The sequence below is a fragment of the Anopheles coluzzii genome, chromosome 2 (genome assembly GCF_943734685.1).
Source record: "Anopheles coluzzii chromosome 2, AcolN3, whole genome shotgun sequence".
Taxonomy (NCBI): domain Eukaryota; kingdom Metazoa; phylum Arthropoda; class Insecta; order Diptera; family Culicidae; genus Anopheles; species Anopheles coluzzii.
The window spans coordinates 101,070,182-101,087,930 of record NC_064670.1 but is presented as its reverse complement, the minus strand read 5'-3'; the positions used below and the strand labels follow the sequence as shown (position 1 = coordinate 101,087,930).

Sequence of the window (17,749 nt, the reverse complement as noted above, 5' to 3'; positions counted from 1 at the left end):
TTTAGCTGGTTTTTGTTTGCTGGCAGACACGCGTGTCAGTACACTGCCGAAGCTCAGCCCGGCGTTGTCTAATCGATAAAATGATAATACGCCTGTTAGTTTAATTTAGCTGGTTATGTTTTGCGTCCATGTGGTTGCCAATTTCTTGCCAATACTGTGCGCCCGGTTAGTGTGTGTGTGTGTGTCTGTGGAGTGTGTAATTGTGTGTGCCGGTGTGTTGTGTGTGCTGCGGTACGTGAACTGCCGGAAGTGCCTCGATCATTTCGTCTATCCAATCCGCCGGAACACATTCCTTTCCTATATCTTGTCGAATCATCTCTTTGCATTTTTTCCCATCACTCTGTCTCTCTGTCTCGGCTTCTTCAATCCTTCTCCCTTTGGCTAGTGTTTCTAACCCGACGAACGTTCCCTCTGTGTGTGTGTCTGTGCGAGGGGTGGAAATAAATGTACCATTGTGTTCGTTTTATGCCTTTGCCGGAGTGCATAGTCGTTGTGTGTACGTAGTCTTAGTCTCTTTGTGCCGGGTTCGTGAAGCAGACGACTGAAGAAAAAAAGTGCATCCACGTTCGTAGAAATGGTGAACCCACCCAGCCACCCCATTCCCATCCTCACACGTGTTTCACGTGGGACGCCACGCGGTAGATTGTAACGCCTGTTGTGATAAAAAGGAGCAATTAGTGCAATTTTCCTAAACAGATATAAATAGAAACGTTTGCTGCATTTTGATACTAACTTTCCCTACCACCTCTTTTGAACACCCGCCCCTCTTGACCACTGTTTGCCTGTTTCTACCCCCACACCCTTTTCTAGTAGCAAAAAATTTAGCAAAGCTAAAGCTCCACCGGAAGTTAGTGTGTATTTGTGAGTGTGTTTGTGCGCCGTTTCGTGTGTGAAGCAAAGCCCCTGCCCCCTCGGAGCCACCGCTTCCGTTTACCGGTTACCGTGTGCACGTTTTGCAGTGTATCCACCTCTGTCTGTGTGTGTGTGTGAGTGTGTATTTGTGTGCAGTTATTGAAAGTGGTATTGGTGAGCGAGCGAGCAAGCGCAAGCATATATGTGTGGGAAATAGAAAATCCACCCAGCCAACATCCATTCCCCCGCTCGATGCAACATTGTTAGAAGAAGCAGCGGTTGTTAAGCAGAACGTAGTGTGAACGAAGAGAGAAAGAAAGAGAGAGAGAGAGAGAGAGAGAGAGCAGCAAAGAGAAAAGCAGCGTTGCCGAAGCTTTCTCTGCTAGTGCTTTAGTGCGTTTCAGTGTGTGTGTGTGTGTGTCTTTGCTGCAGCTCCAACAAGATAGTATAGGCCCATCTGCAGGTCGCAAAAAAGCCGGTCCCTGAGCTATACCCCGCCGGTGTGTGTCCGAGTCCCGAGCTCCACGTGCCGCGTGTCAGACAACGCCGGAAAGATACTTCTGTTAAGAGTAAGCATCGTCGTGGGATTTTGGGGATTTTAGGGCGAGCTATTTGAGGGTTTAAATGCATAAAATCAAGCTTTCACCGCTTTCAAACTCCAGCAATCAAGGTATTTTCAGCATTGTATTAGAGCGCATGAATCTGAAGTACACTCTCTGGATCGCACCGGGTGGTCGAATGAGCATTTTTTCGAGCATTTGAGTTGTAGACTTTTGGATGCGCCCAATTCCAGCATCGGTTTAAAGATATTCAATGCTTCAATTAGATCGTTTGTGCGTAAAAGAGATGAAGAATCTGAAAAAGACTCTAAAGACTCAAACAAGAACCTAAATCCAAACGAAATAAGAATGATAGTCACTGGACCGCAAAAGACGCACACTGCACGTTTTCTCAAGATGATCACATCCACTCATTGGCCGGGGCAATAATCAACATTGGATCGTTTAAAACGCTTCCCTCTTCCCTGTATCGCGGAGGCAGATGTACCGGCACGCGGTCTCCGCTACCCCAGGGTTTCGCAGTGTGCGAGTCAGTCAAGCACATCCGGCATTGACGGTGTGTGTCTGTGTGAGGAACACCAAGATGCAAGAGCAACTCCGGAACTGTTCCTCTCGTCCGTCCGCGTGGCATAATTAAGAGTGGAAGAACGTGCAACACATTTTAGAAGCTTCGTCTTCCCCCGTTGGACTTTCGAGGTCTGGGTGCTCCAAAGCTTTTGAGAATGGGTAGAAGGTGCAGGAAAGTGCGAGAGGGCCCTCGGTAGGTGCAATTAAAAGTGTCCGTCAGCCGTGGAGTTTGAGGTTGTACGTCGCTCAATGTCTGGTAGATAAATCTGGACATTTCGGTGTGGAAGTGCGCTGCTTAGAATGTCTGTGTACTTACTCCGATGATGGATATCTAGCGGGAGAGTTCGTTGCTCTCACTCTCTCTCTTCCCTCTGTTTCTATGCTCTGCGTTTTAATTAAAAGCGCACCCGCAAACGTACCAGCCACGCATCTCACGTCGTCACGCACCGACGACTGAGCGTGTTTGTGTGTGCGTTATTCTATTGATTGCTTCAAAAGTGACCACGCGTCTAATCGTCATTTCCTTCCCAAGACGCTCCGTGGGTTCGGTTGAGCGAAGCGGTGGACATAACGGAATCTTGAGCGCAGTTGACATATCTCGGTAACGGTGTACAGAAAGAAGCAAAACACTTCTCTCGTCGTGCGGTCAGGCGAATGTTAGTTTGCATATGCCGCGCACGGTTGTGGAAATAGAGAAACGAGTTGGCTGGCCAGAAGATCTGGTCCGCTGGCCAGAGCGGAATTTGATGTACAACCCCGTACATCGTACAGTGTACACCTCGGCCTTACCAGTGCATTGAAAACCAGTGCATCCATAATTGATGGCATTGAACTTCGGAACGCTTACGGGCTGCTTCTTTACCCGGGCTTAGGTATGGTAATGCATTATGTTTATGTATACTATTGGCGCAGCCTGAGGGAGTTGCTACAAGAAGCGGTACATCCTCCAGCCCGAAATTTGTATCCGAAAGCTTATCTTTTATGCGATTTAATTGCTACAACACATTGCTGGCGGGTGCTGCCAAATGTACCGAGGCCCTAAACGGGGCCTTCATACTCTCGCCCGCTGATTGATCATCAAAGGGCGCTCTGCACTACACGAATTGCTGTGCGAAATCGTGCTGCTTTCATAAATATTAAATTAATTTCCACATTAATCTCTTATTCGTTTGCTGCCGAAGCACATTTTTGTGGTTTAGTGGTACGCGGGACCGAGGGTGGGTCCAAGCCGCGACATGCCTGGGTAGCCTGGGTTCGGGAACCGGGAGTGTGGTGCATTTTTAATGAATTGGTGCAAATTAATGTGTTCCGGTTTGGAGTAAAAAAGCGTAAACGATCGTGTCGTGTGAAAATGTGTGCATAAAATGTATGCTGCGCTTATTTTGCAGGGTTTCGCTTGTTGTTTGAGCAGTCCTCTCCTGTTTTAAACTCTTTTTTGTGAACCTCATCAACGTCATTTTGGTTCTTGGGCCATTAATTTTCGTCTCATTTCTGTCGTTTGTCAAACTTACGTGTGTATGGAAGTTCGAGAATTATGGGTTCTTCCGCGATCAGCGAGTCCCTTCGCATCGATCCAGTCCGCATCAATAAATACTCCCGGGTGTATAATCAACTGCTATTTATTCATCGGAATTAAATTACATCCGCCTATTCGTTTTGCGGGCGGTTGAGTTTGATGTTTCCCCGCACGGGAAATGGCAGATCCCCGAGATGATGAGTGCCGACGACATAAAGCTGTGTGTCTCTCTCGGACATTGGGAAGAGGTCGTCCGTCGCGCATATTGTGGGGCTGTGGTGCGCGTGTGTGTAGTAATGAATTTTACAGATGCGACCGTACACCCGAGCAAAGAAAAGGAGAGCCAGCGAATTGGGAAAGGAAATGGAATAATCTCTCTATTTTGTGACGTGGAAGAATGGTACGAAATGAGCTTCCGATACGGGGGAATAAAGTGTCATGCGAGATTTTGGCGAATTCCAAGAAGGGCTTTGACATAGACCCACAATCGTAACATTTGCGTCCTGATAGCAATCGCGCACCCCCAAAGTCTCTTTGGACGGACATTTCTGATAAGAAGATGTTCGTAAACATCTCGCAAAAAAATGGCAGCTTAGCAGTACCGAGCTGTCACTTTAGGCCAAAAACTCCTAAGCCTACTTGTCCACTGTGAGGTAGCATTCTGGATGGAGTAAGAATACAAACTGGCACATTCTTTCCATCTGGAAATGTCCATCTAATAGGACGCGATATAAACCTCAAATGACCTTGGTAGGCTACAAGCTACACCTTCAAGACACTTGCCCACCACCAACACACGTAATCTTCTCAACAACTCACATGGGGAATTCATGTCCCTAGTGTGTCGCTTCTTGCAGCTGCCCGTGTCTTCCACTTCTGCTAACCACACTAACAAGAGTGCCAAATAATCGCAATCGTCTTAAGATTTACCAGTCATGGTCCGTGGGGAGCTTTTGTGGTCTGGTCGGTCGGTGTAAGTGTGTGTGTGTGTGTGCGTGTCTGTGTGTGCCCTGTCTGTCTGTTTCGGTTGGGTGGAGTCCCATCAAACATCCCATTCGTCGTTCGGAGGAGGGATTTTTTGCAAGCAACGGTTTTTGGCACAAGTTGTGTGGCTGCGAAACGAAACTGTCGGTTGCCGCAAGAGTGGGAGAAACTTAACCCACGTGGAAGTAAGGAAGAAGAAGAAAAGAACGTATAACGTCATTTTGTAATGAAGGAAAATCCCAACGCCCTCCCCAGTGTCCGCGCGTGAAGCGTTCGGCTTCATGATCGGCTTTTCTTTGCAGCAGGTTCGTTTTCCGTCCGGCTTCTCTTCCCACAAAGGGTGGGAAGTTCCTCCCCCCCCGCCCTCCCTACCAAGAGAACACAAAACGATGAAAAACGGTCCCCGGGGTGATTAGAGCCGAGTTTGGAAGTAACAGTCGCACCCGAGACAGGCGGCACACACAAAAAAGTGGATAGAAAACCTTGAAAAAGACGAATTCTGGAGCTTTTTTTTGATGATGTGGTTTGGTTTTGGGGCGCACACTTCCTTCCTGCCTGCTCTGGTGATGGTGGTTCTATGATCTATTTTTTTCGAACCAAGAATTCATTTGTTCCTCTGCTAGACCTTCTCGCTGCGATGGGGAAGATTAATCTTCTTTCGTCGTTGCTATTGTCGTTTGGTTCGTTGGAGGGGTTTCTGGAGAATCGGCTCCAACGGAAGCCCCCGGAGGGCAAGCGTTCTTGCACACACAGACCCGCTCATCATCCCACAGCACCTCGTTGCACCCTTCGGCTCCAAGATGTCACCTTCTACCCGAACGCACACAGAGACATCGGCGGTTAAAACCCTAGGCAAAAGGGGGAGACAGATCGGTGAAACGTGAATACATTCCGCACGGATATTAAACCGTCTCCTCTCTCGTGCAACCCACACACACACATGTGCACACAAATATCCAACCAAGCTGCCGTACAGATTGTTAATGATCTTAGCACATGATGTCTCCGCGATGACCCTGCCGCCACTCCACTGATGCAACCTCCAACTAAGTCGATCTGCCCGGACACTCTTCATCGGGTTCGGTTCGGCTGTTCCATTCGATTGTGGTCTAGAATCCGGTTCGTTCCAGTCACCGGCGACCGGCAAGATATTTCGATGAATCGTTTTAGCTATTTTTTCCTCCTGCCTCCTGGAGAATATTCCGGACGACATTTGAGATGCGCGCTCCGGAGAAGCGAAAAGCTGGTGGGCGGTAATCGTAAAACCTTAGACATTGAGCATCGGGAAGTGCGGGAAAAGGGCAGCACACATGTCGCTCCCGCAAATGCTTTTTCCGTCTCGGCTGCGGTTTTTACTTATTCTTCTTCTTTCGGTGGGCACTGTGACGATTGACGTTTGCGTGATTGCGGCGGAGGCTCTGTCATGCGTCGCGTTTGGTCGTCGCGGTCACGCGAGAAGGTTTTGCGGTAAAGCAGCCAGTTTCGAGTGTTGTGTGTGTGAGTGTGTGAACGGCAGTAGAGCGATAAAATCTACAACCCCGCAAGTAGTACGATTAGATAAAGATGCAATCGCGAAGAAGCAATCAAAGTGGCCTATCGCTTGAATGGGCGAGTCACAGCCTATAACTCTTGGGACTTGGTTTTGTCGAATCTGTAACGTATATCATATCAGCAAAAAAATGGGTAAATATCCCATTGTTAGCGTGCAGCGAAATGGCCAATTCCAATGATAATATCTTTAATTAGCATAGGTAATGGGACATTATCGGAACTCATCTCCACTGCCTTCCAAGAATCTTGGGTGTAGCTGAGCAGCAGTGTGTGAGGGAAAAAGTCACCTGCCACGATCAGATGAATCGTTGGATAACTTCGAAGTTCCGAGATATCTTTGGAGCAAAAACAAAAGAGGTTTCAAGTATTTCCCAGAAAAAAAAACCCCGATACAAATTATGTACCGTAGCTAATGTACCGTTGCGTACTCCAATTCCCTTCCCAATACCTTCTAAAGATATGTCGAGTTCGGCCGACTATAAACCTGATTGTTATAAAATGCACAATTTCCCTGCGAAAGACATTTCTCACTGAAATCTCTGCGTTGGCCATTTTGATTATTACGAGGCAGCGATTAAATCTCTGCCAGCAGCAAACGAGCGTGCTTAAATTGTGTGCCTTCCATTAGCGCGAAAGCTCTCACTAACCTAACGTTCGCTGCAACTAATACCAATTGGCTACTCTGCTGTTCGATCACTTTATGGCTTCGCACTTCGTTAGACCGAGCAGTGTCTATGTGTGTGCACGGGTGAGGGCAGTTCAATTGATGGCTGTTGTACCGTCTCCTCCCCCGGGCGCTGCCTTCGCTTCCCTCCCTAGTGAGTTGGTGGTGCTGCTGTGACCATAAATCACGAACTCAACCAACCTCTGTGTATGTGTGTCTGTGTCCACTTTCCGGTTCTATGCGGTCGTGAGCGAGCGCCAGTCAATTCTACACATCTAACGGATGTGTAGAAATTCCGGACTTCTTCACCCGAGCGTGGAGCGAAGCCGGAGGAACTGAAGCGCGCGAAAGACCTTCTGCCACGTAATTGGTTTTGCGTGTACTCCGAATTCGACAGTTTAATAGCCCGCCCTGGAAGAGCGGGAGAAAACTCCTGGGAGCGTACGGTCAGTGCAGTTCCCGGGCCAGGTTGAAGAAAGCAGTCCAGTTTGTCCAGGCGATACAGTTTTGCCAGTGCCGGTGGTAGTAATGCACCGATTAGAAGGCACCAGCTGTGGAAGAGGAATGTGAACAATGCACGGAAATGCACGTTTGTGTAAGGCCGCATGTATGCAAACGGGTCGAACCGTCCGTGATTTGCTGCCGTGTGTTGACTTTCATCGATGAAGTGATTTTGATGTTTATTGATTACATTCATCTTTGGTGCTCAAATCAAGATCAGCAGAGCCATTCCAGGAAGGGAGTGTTCATTTGAAGTGTGTTTCATTTCATCCTGAATAGGTGAGATAGAAACGCTAAACATTTCGACTCATAAGCATGTTGTATTACTTCTAAGAATGTCTACATTTCTGTTCATCGAGCAAAGTTTCACTTTGCCGTCAACTTCTAACCTACCATTAACCTGGAGACGAAAGTCTGCCACTACTTTCTAGTTTTTAATTGACCACTTCATCCTGCAACCGGAAACAACCGTCCAACGTTCGTCCATCGTCCAATAGATTGATCCCATTAAGTTGCTTTTGAGTTTCCTTCCCACAAAAAAAAAATCTAGATGTGAACCCTCCTCAAATCCTACGGCTCATTGACCTTTGTCTCCGGCACAGTCCCCAACTGTGGATCGTGGGGCCAAAAAGGCTGCTGCTCGATCGTAAATTGCAAGTATCGAAATTGGTTTCGTCTCCCCTCTCCCTCTCGGGGGCGTCTTCGGTTTGGAGTAGCTGTGCAACAGCGCACGGGGTTTTGCACATTAATTTAAGGCATTTCCGCAAACGACGACCTGCAGAGAAGACTGCAGCCTTTGGACGTCTTCGAAGTGGAGCAAACCTTTCGCTGAATTTCTTGCCTCCTTTTTCCCCGCATCAAATCCGTTAATTACTAGCCTGTCTCGTTTGCCCGGGGCTTGTGGCGATGGGTTAGAAAGGTTCCTGAGAACTAGCCGTAAATTCAACCGTTGCACCGATTGCACTTTTTCCACACAGTGACGACCCGCCTCCGCCATGGACGCCATGTGATGGAGCGTGCTAGAGTTTTTATTGTTTTACTTTTATTGTGATCAGTTTTCACTGGCTCGCGAACGTTCGACGTTTTCGCTCGCGTGAAATATGGCCTCAAACCTGAACGCCCTCCCCCCGGCAAAGGCTCTCGCTCGAAAGTAATGCAGCCACGGTTCAGTAAGTTCCTGTGGCCGCTTCTTTTTCATCCAAACTTCCCTCCGGCCCCCGATCAGTGGCGCAGTAGTGCAACGGGGTGCAGTTGGGAGAAAATTAACGGCCATGACGTTTTTCGTGCACCAGACGGCCAAAGTCGAGGGCACGAAGAAGCTAGAAAGCAGGGCGTAACGATTGAGGGCGGCGGTCCGGCCGGGTCTGTGCTGGTGGTGGTCGATGGAAAATTTCCACATTCGGAAGGGTTTGGAAAAGTGAAGCACGAAAGATGGAGGCCCCCCTTATACGGGTAATTGATCCCCGGCGTGAAGTGCAGGATGATGCAGTGGAAGCGTCTCGAGACAAATAGATTGCACAGTGTTTCACACAGTAATTACTAGGAGTTCTCCCACTCTCTCATCTTCTATCCACTCGTTTCGTTTCGTGAAAGCAGCCGATAACAACAATGCGGTGCAGTGAATGTTTATGATCTGGCAATGATAGTAATGGAAGAATTTAAAGAACCACACAATTACGATTACAGCAGGGCTGGAGTCTGCTGTGGGCAGCTAATTGGATTTTTTTGGATTGCAGGGAAGAGCTTCTGCTTTGTGTTTGCTATTGATTGCATTATTTGGGATGCAATTTATAGCAGCTCTTAATCTTAGGATCAAACTAGAAAGCGGAAAGTATTAGATGTACCTTTTTTGGAGATTTTGGAGGACTTTGAAATTAGATTTTTCATTATTCAGTCATGCCTGGGTGGCTCATATATTCATGAGAATCTTGGTATTTTAAATCCTCCATTTAGAGGTGACTAATCCTTCGAAAGCCTCGAAACATAATTCCTCGTCCTCATTCTTCCCTGAGTAAGACAACATCTGGACATCTAGAACTCAGCAGTAGCAACAACTGCAACATCTGGACCATCTGCGTCCGTTGAAGTATCCCGTGCTCTATCAAAACCGCCTCCTAAAAAAGAATGGAGAAACACATTATTAAGATTCAATCACAAGATTTCAGTATGTTCAGATGTGCAAATGGTTCACCGAACCCGAGCAGCGAGTTAAAAGCATATGCAGGACGCCCATACTTCGAATGCCCATTAGCCAGGCCTCGTTCCGCGGGCCTGTCAGATTGTGTCTCTCCAAGCTTCTTCCAGCGTGCGGGATTGTGGGGGAACGATGCCATGCCATGAATGTCATCATCGTCGTCGTTCGTCAGCGACACATTTTAACATTCATAAGGCTTCCCACTCTGCCCGGCTTTTTGCGCGAGCGACACTTTTGTTCTCTGTTGCCGCTTTTCGCATATCGAAAGCTGCATTAAAAATCGTTTGATTTGGCTCCATTTGCAAAAAAAAACGTTCTCTTCGTACACGTTGACATTTGGCGTACATCAATGGCAGTATGGAGGATTGGAGAAGGTATGGAGTTAAAAGGTGAATTCGGTTGTCGTACGTTCCCGCTCTTTAAGAAGCTTCTGGTTGTGTGTGATGCTGTCAGATGGCTTTAACTCACCGAAAGCTTCTTTGTGCACACTGACAGCCAGAGCACACAACCATGCGTCTGTGTGCATGTGTGGCTCAGCAGCAACTTTTTGACACCTGTCATTGTGAGCTCCAAAGTTATCGTGGAGATGGGAACATTGCTATTTTGCGAACATGTTATAAAATTTAAAGCCATACCCATTCAAACACAAACAAACACATCAGAGTTGGACATGCGAAATCTCACGGCGGGAATGGAAATTTTTCGGCTTGCCGTTTGCACAAAGCGAAAAGCGAAACATCCCGCGAAGGTATTTCGAGAAATATTTCAACTACAGTCGACCACCTTCGCTTCATCCCTTCGCTCTTGCACACCATTTCCCGCTGTCAGTATGGGGCGTGACATTTATGATGATTTCAAATTCATGCTACTCGGTCCACCCCCATCCTCAAACCACCACGGTGCTAGAAGTGAAACATGGAGTAACGAACAGAGCGATGATTCATGGGGTATCGCGTTTTTTTGTTGTTGTTAAGCATAACGCAAAAGGGCGCACAGATGGCAGTATCATCAGCATTAGGCCGCACTTCGTTTGGGGGCAAGGTGGAGCTTTCCCTACTAAACAAACCATTCCAAAAAGTAAGAGAAGAACGAAATCAAAACCGAAACAGTGGCCTCATATTGCAGATGTTGATTTTAGTCGCATCTTTTTCGAGCGGCAGCATCTCTCATCTCAGGGGTTTTGTTTTATTGTGAAGGCATGCAAAAAAGAAGAAGAAGAAGAAGAAGAAGTAGATTTGATACGTGGCCGGATCGTGACGTACAATCGAAAACCGCACCACATACGAGCGCACACACCAGGGAGCAGGAGGCAGTGGCATTGAAGAGTTAACGAAGCGTGACCTTTTTTTATTTTGTATGTTTGGCTTCTTTCGGGCTATTTCGGGACCTAGTACCATGGTGCGCTTATCTGCGTTTCGCACTTTTTGCTCTCCAGATTTGTCGCGCCGTGTGTGTGTGTGTATGTGCGTTATTTTTTTCGCATCTTGAATGTACGATCTCCGTATGATCCGCGGCTGTGCTGTGTTCGTACTGTCATCGTCGCGGGAACAGTTGGATGCTGAGGGCGCGTGTCAACGTGCAAGATACGCGGATGATATTTGTGCTTCCTCATCTGGAATGGGGTCACAAAACTCGTGCCTCTTCCTGGCTGGTGCGACTATCATCCAATCCATCTAATGTGATTCCAGCGTAAAGTCGTCGGAGCTACACATGCACGCTCTGGCTGTGTGTGTGTCATCAAATATAACATTATGTTTTGATTACATTTTCCACGTTGCTGCTGCTGTCTCGGCAGATGAATACCTTTTTCCCTTTTGCTGAAGTTTTCCATTTGCTAACCAACGCACCGAAATATTGATTGCCTCTTTCTTCTCTTCTCTTCTCTGTCTATTTTTAGGTAAGTTCTTCTCAATCCAATCAACTGGCGTTTCACCAATATATCCCGTAGGACAAACAAAAAACGACCGGGAGCGGTGACGAACATTCACTGTTTCGACTCAGCGCCAAGGGTGTAGGGTCGTCCCCACAAACAGAAGCGGCAGAAGAAGTAGTTCCAGCAACCCACAAGCAGTGAAGTTATTCTTCTCTAATGAAGCTTAGCGTGTGCTAAGCCAATCGGGAGGGGGAGCGAGAGCATGCGATTTATGATTCTTTTGGACGGGGTTTTTTTTCTTGGAGGTTAATCCAGCAATCCCGGGCAGCATTCATAATGGACTAAGACTTGAGCGACCCCGCCACGTTCGCCCTTGGGACACGCATAGCATAAATGTCTTAATTTTTTTCTTTTTTTGTACGAATGTTTTCCGCCAGCTTTGGAACGAAACGAATGCTAGACTGCCGAAACACTTCGGTGGGAGCGTTCTGAACCTTGGAGAAGTGGGAGAGCACAAATTCACCTTCCGCAAGGGATAAAAAAGCACTTACCAAGGCATGAATCTTCTACCGGTAACCAACCGTGTACCTTAAGTAGCTTATTTTTCCACCACTTCTCGCTCCACGAAGATGGCCGGCCCTGGCAGGCTGCAAGGAAAGTTTGGTGGCATCAAAACGAAGCCACCACACCCGGTTCACCGTCACTCGATGTGCGCTGACCGTAGCGAAAAAAGCGAAGAGGCAAACACGCTTAAGAGGGATGGGTTGACAAGTCTCACCTTTGCTGCGGGAAATTGCCCATTGCGCTTGGCTTTCAAAAAGGGTTCTTCGGTGGGTTTGCTTCTCTTTTCCAGCTGCTCCTTAGGCCAGCCACCTGTGCTCTACTGCTGCTCTCTTTGACGCTTGGCGCTAGCACACATCAAACACCACTTCCTTCATGTGAGTGATTCCCGAGACATTACGATTGTAGCGTGCGGATGGAAGGTTTTTTTTGTTTGTGTCTCTGTGTGCTTTTGCTGCCCACATTTATAGCTGTCATCTTTTGACACATCGCAAACGCTTGAGCCTTGAGCGTTCTTGATTTGTTAGCCCGGAATGGTTCATGCTTGATGGTCGTAGCAGCACGGAAATGATTATGTGCGAAGAATGGCTTGCTTTAGCTGTGTGTTTTGTGGCCATCGTTCCGTTGCTGTTGGCTGGTGCTTTTTAAAGACTTTATGCAAGCTTCATGGACTTAGACAAGATCCCTGAAAGAGGAATGATTTAAAGCGCTATGTTTACTCTAGCGAAAGGTCACCTAAGTCTCGGCAAAGTGCCTGATACTTGGTTTGGGAGTACGTAAAAATTCATGTACCGTCCCCAAGGGTGACTAAAGTCTGACGTTCGTGGGAAGAAGCAAAAAATGAGCACCGCAAATCGTCAGTAAAACATTATGTATCTAGATTAATTATCTCTATCCGTCTGGGATGCCGGTGGCATCTGTTTGGTGAGTTCTTCTGTTTTTTTGTTGTCTTTCCTTGCGACGCTCCAGCCTTTAATGATGCTCCCCTTGCTGCGCTGCGATGACTGATGTTATCCAGAAAAGTCCTAAAAAAGGAGCTTCATTCCTAGCAAGGTGGCGGATGCTCGTATCGGTTTCATTTGCAGTGCCGCCACTGCTCTGCTGTGGCAAAAAAGTAACGAACTCGTAAGACTCCCAACCTAACAATGTATGTGTGTGTGTGTGATGTAACCAAGTAAAAAAGTAATGTCTTAAAAAAGGAGGAAAGAAACAGCTCCTCCCCACAAATGACGATCGTAGGCGGTGAACCTGAAATCGTCTCCGAAATGATGGTGCGTTGTTGTCCCCGTCGTCGATCTGTCATGCTTACCGCGCAAAGTTCTTTCCATAATTCGCCATCTGTCATGTTTTATGGGTGTCGTCTTGCAAGCCTACACACACATACACACACACACACACCTCGTCGTCCCGGTGGCCATTGTGTCCTAAAGCATCAGCACCAACCACCTCGGCGTCCGATGACAGGAAAATTGCGTACAAACGGACGAACAGCAGAGGATGACGTCTTCCCCAACCGTGGAAGAGCCTTCGCTGATGGTTGCCATTTTTCAGGCAAAAATTAAGAAAAAAAAGCGCCACCCCCCAACATGACAGACGATCCGAGCACGTGTTTGGGTTGGGTTGGGGTGTAACGGTAAGGGAGGAAGAGTTTTTAATGAGTCATTTTTCAACGCACAAAACTTCGTACGCGCGACGACGATTTCGTGACTTGAAAGGACAACGTACAACCAATAGAGGGAGTGAATATTTTTTGCAGGACCAATTTCTGTAAGGTTTGGCCCGAGTTACAGTTGACTTACGGTCCGTATGGGAAGAACAAGAAGCAAGCCAAAATTTTGAAAAGCTCCTCCAGTACAGTTTTCGCACGCCAAAACTATCCGGAGGTTGCGTACCATCCGGAAGCGCACGATATAATCCACTTCACTCCAGCTTTTTCCACCGAATCTTCCAGCGTTTCATAATTCAGTTAGTGCTTGGTGGGCACAACTTGTCTGCACAAATGGCTCTGCCTGTACTCTTGCTGGTGTGCTGGTTTCAATTTAAGTGTCAGATTTAGCTGCAAATTGTGTTCTATTCATTTGCCAAATTGCTTTAAACGCTTGCCATGTAATATTCTCCAGCAAGAAGAAGCAAGTTGTCGGGGGAGCTTTTCCTCCGTGCATAAATTTGATGGCAACGTGGGGTTGGCAAAACCTACCGACTGGAGACACGGGAGTGGCGGAGGGGCGTGTTATGGTGCAATAAGTTTATCTCTTTACTTGTCTTTCCGTCGGTCTGGTATCTGTGGCAAGTGTCGGCAGCATTCATGGAAGACATTTAAATGACAATTCTTCGTTAGTGGGAAAAAACTGTGCCATTCTTGGGCGGTGGATGCTTAGGCAGGGAAGAATTAGACAAGGAATAAGATGATCTGGCTGGAGCAGAGGCACTGGAGGTACTGGAAATAGAGAGGAAGTCGTTTAATTGGCCCACTTTTGCTGTAGGATATTCAAATATTACGTTTATTGGATGCAATTTTGAACAAATCTAGATAAAAGAAATCATTTTTACAAGTTAAGCTTATAAAAATCCTAATCTATGTAGAGTTTTAAGTAAGAAATACAAAATTCCGTACATTAAAACTTAACGTTGAAGAAAATCCAACTAAATACAATTTTGCATAAAAAAGTTGAAGTTCTGGTAATGGCCCTGAAGTTAGTTGGATTACACTAGCTGTATATTACACTCTAAGAAGAACAATCGTACCAGCACGATTCGCTGGATTCCTTTGGTTGCGGTTAAGATCTTCGTTAAAATGTTCGGCTGTTGCTAGTAGCTGTAGGTAAATAGGTACACTCTTTCAATTACTCCAAATGACGGTCAATTGAAGAGCTGATTGAAAAGGCATCATCATCATCTTCGCCGTATACATAAGTGAATCGAATTGCGCCATCCATCCAACTTCTCGCTTGGACGGTAGAATCTCGGCGACAAACGAACAACCACCGGTTCCAACTAATCGAGTGGGAGCCGTACTGTGTTGCCAAGTGCTTTTCCATTTCGGAAAACGGCTCAATCATGTCGCACTACTACAGTAAGAGGAGCGTACGGTATGGTAGCTTTACAAAGTACTATCGTATGTAGTTTAACGCTTCGCTCGAAACGCAAACACACAATCATAGAATCCGGACGGATACAGCAGCTCGAACGCTCTCCCAAAACACGCTCATGCCGGCTGGTGTTGGAAAATTTAACTAAATGAAATCACCCTCAAGCTCAGCTCTCCAACTTCCAAAATAGTTGGTGGAAAAGGGCACTCCCTTCATCTCCCTTGGTACACACACACTACACTGCAACCACCACACGCCACTCACAACGGAACGTGGAATCTCTTGTAAATGTTCCGATTGTCGTCGAACATCGCGTCAAGGGTGGGTGGGTATTGTAAGGAAATGTGCGAGTGGAAACAATTTTCTCTAGCTCACTTTCCCGAAGCTGGAAAACCCCCCAGTCTCCCTCTATTCCCGCTGGTTTGTTGTGAAGTTATCAAAATCCCAGCCGAAAAGCGGTGCGCCACTGTACGGGGTTGCGCACAGTTCGGGTTTTGCCTAGCGCGCGGAGCGCTCCCTCGCATACAAAGCTCAGGAATGGGTGTTTCGAGCATGCTGGTTGAATTATTATTCAAATTTAATGAAGCCCTTTTACTTACAGTTTTCCGCGCTCTGTGCGAATGTGTGTGTGTGTGTGTGTGTGTGTGTATATGCTTGCACAAGCGAGTGAAAAGCAGCCGACGAAGAAGAAGAGCCTGTGCCTTCCCCGTCGAGTTTTCGGTGTGAACATGTTTTGCCAGTAGTGTAAATGTTTTTCCACCGGGGGGTTGTGGTGGTCGGCGCACGAGGAAAAGCCATTGAAATCGTCACCCGATTTCGGGGCACCCATGGTTTTATGACGCCCCTTTCGGTTTTGGTTTTGAAGGGTGACTACCAGCTGGCCCTCTAGAGTTGAGTAGTTTGGCTGCTAACCTCGGAGAAATGAAAGTCACCAAACTTTCGCGTCTAGTATGTAGGGGGGGGGGGGGGGGGGGGGTAGCGCGGTGAGATGGCACGTTTGGAGTCCCCGGGTTCGGGATGATGGAGCTCTTTTCGTTGTTCCCACTTGAGATTAGATTTTTGGGGAAGTTTTCCATTTCCAGACTGTAATGAAACTAATGAATTGCTCGAACGTGGCTTACCTTCTTGCCGGGGGAGATGCTTTTACCGGGTACTTTGAGTGAGAACAATCGCTCCGGGTACTTGTTTTAATGGTTCTGCTGGGTTTGCTGGGTCTTGTGGGTCGAGTGAGTGCTTGCATGATGTAGGACCACTTCTCCTCAATTACTTGCAAAGTCCAATCAATCAACTATTAGCAGAAGCGGTTTGCAAGAGTGTGGGCGAGTATGTGAACCTGTTTTGCACCGTTTATAAAAGGGGTAGGTGCTGGAGAAGTTCCCAATGAAATTCGTATGAATGTCAATTAAGGTCGGGGAGGGCACTGTAACCCAATGTTCTTCGACCATAGAATTTTGATGTGTTTCGTGGAATATAGATGAATCTTTTCTTGTTTTTTTTCTATTTTATCTGGTACCAGTTTCAAAACTTGCCAAATCACATACATTGGTCTTCATTAATAATTTACAGTGACCGACAAAATAGAAAAATATTGATGGCATAATAGAGCTGTGATGTTTTGATGTTGCTCGAAAAGAAGCACTTAAATAGAATAAAAAGAGAAAAAGAGCAGAGTTTTATGTTTAAGTGGCAAACAAAAAATCTAAAATGAATCAAGGATGCACTTATTTTGCAGGTCACTGTACTTCGGTTACGGTTCGGAAATTACAGTGTGATACATTTCAATGACGGGTAATTGTAACACATTTAAGTTTGAAAAAAAAAAACAATTCAATAGACTACAATTATCAGCTCAGTTTACCAAAATTAAACTGTCCCTTGTTTGATGGTTATTGATTTTAATTCCCTTCATTTAAGGCTCTGATACACAATCGATGACAGATTGCCGAGTGCCTTTTGCCACCCAAAACCAACCGATAATACTCACGGTTTGCCAAAAAAAACAAACCCTCGGATCGATCAATCACTGTCCCTGGGCTCGTTCCGCTCAAGCTACTCGTGTGTGCGTTCCACAGGATTTGCATACCACCACCCTGCGCGCATCCTTGGCACTTTTCCACCAATCCCGTTCATTATAGAAACTCCCCCCCCCCTACCCCCTCTCTCCCACAAAAACATTCCAACAATCGCGGCCCAGATTCTATCAGTCACGTCCAATTGAATGCGTAATTAATGCCTCACTTAATTCACGTGTAATTGAATCGTAATACTGTTTTACATTTTTCCTCAGCGCCACGCGACGAACGGGTTGAGAATACGGGTGTGGATTTGGGTGGTTCGTTTTTTTCCTCCGCCGTGAAAAAGCTTTTCCCTCTGTTAGGCCTCAGGGATATGTGCGTTAGTCCCAGCGCGGGCTTATGCGTTGATTTATTCAATTATCATCCCTTTTTTTCTGCGCTCCCCCCCCCCCCCCCCCCCTCGTACGTCGCCCAAATCTCGCACCTCGCAGCCTCTGCTGTTGGGCGGGTTTTATTTTCACTTTGGTGCAAATTTATAGACATTTATCGATCGATTTGTGCTTGTGTGGTGCAGCTTTTCCGCTGTGGAAGCTTGTGTTGTGTTTTCCCACTCCGCGTGCGTATTTTTATCGGCACCTTTTCTTACACTATTTGATCTTCTATTTTCTGACTTCCGGGCACGCAACGTGCCACACCACGTCGCTCTTTTTTCTTTTGCCTTTTCTGCTGCCAATACGTCTTTCATTTTTCCGCGCGCTCTCGATATATATCGCACGTGGCAGTGGGGTTTTGATCGAAAGAAAGTTTTGTACACCATCCAAG

General features: G+C 46.8%; 1 protein-coding gene across 12 annotated transcripts in view; it reads left to right on the top strand.

Annotated features, from left to right (window-relative positions):
* The window catches only part of LOC120961640 (protein alan shepard), a 195,496-nt gene that overhangs the window by 85,987 nt on the left and 91,760 nt on the right, over positions 1-17,749 (top strand). For 3 of the 12 annotated variants that reach the window (XM_040385543.2, XM_040385545.2, XM_040385549.2), the window contains exon 2: positions 811-1,421. The exons of 8 other annotated variants lie outside the window; for them this stretch is intronic. The gene's annotated coding sequence lies outside the window, so the exon portion shown is untranslated. The remainder of the gene's footprint in view (positions 1-810; positions 1,422-17,749) is intronic. One more of the 12 variants, XM_040385544.2, reaches the window with a different exon arrangement.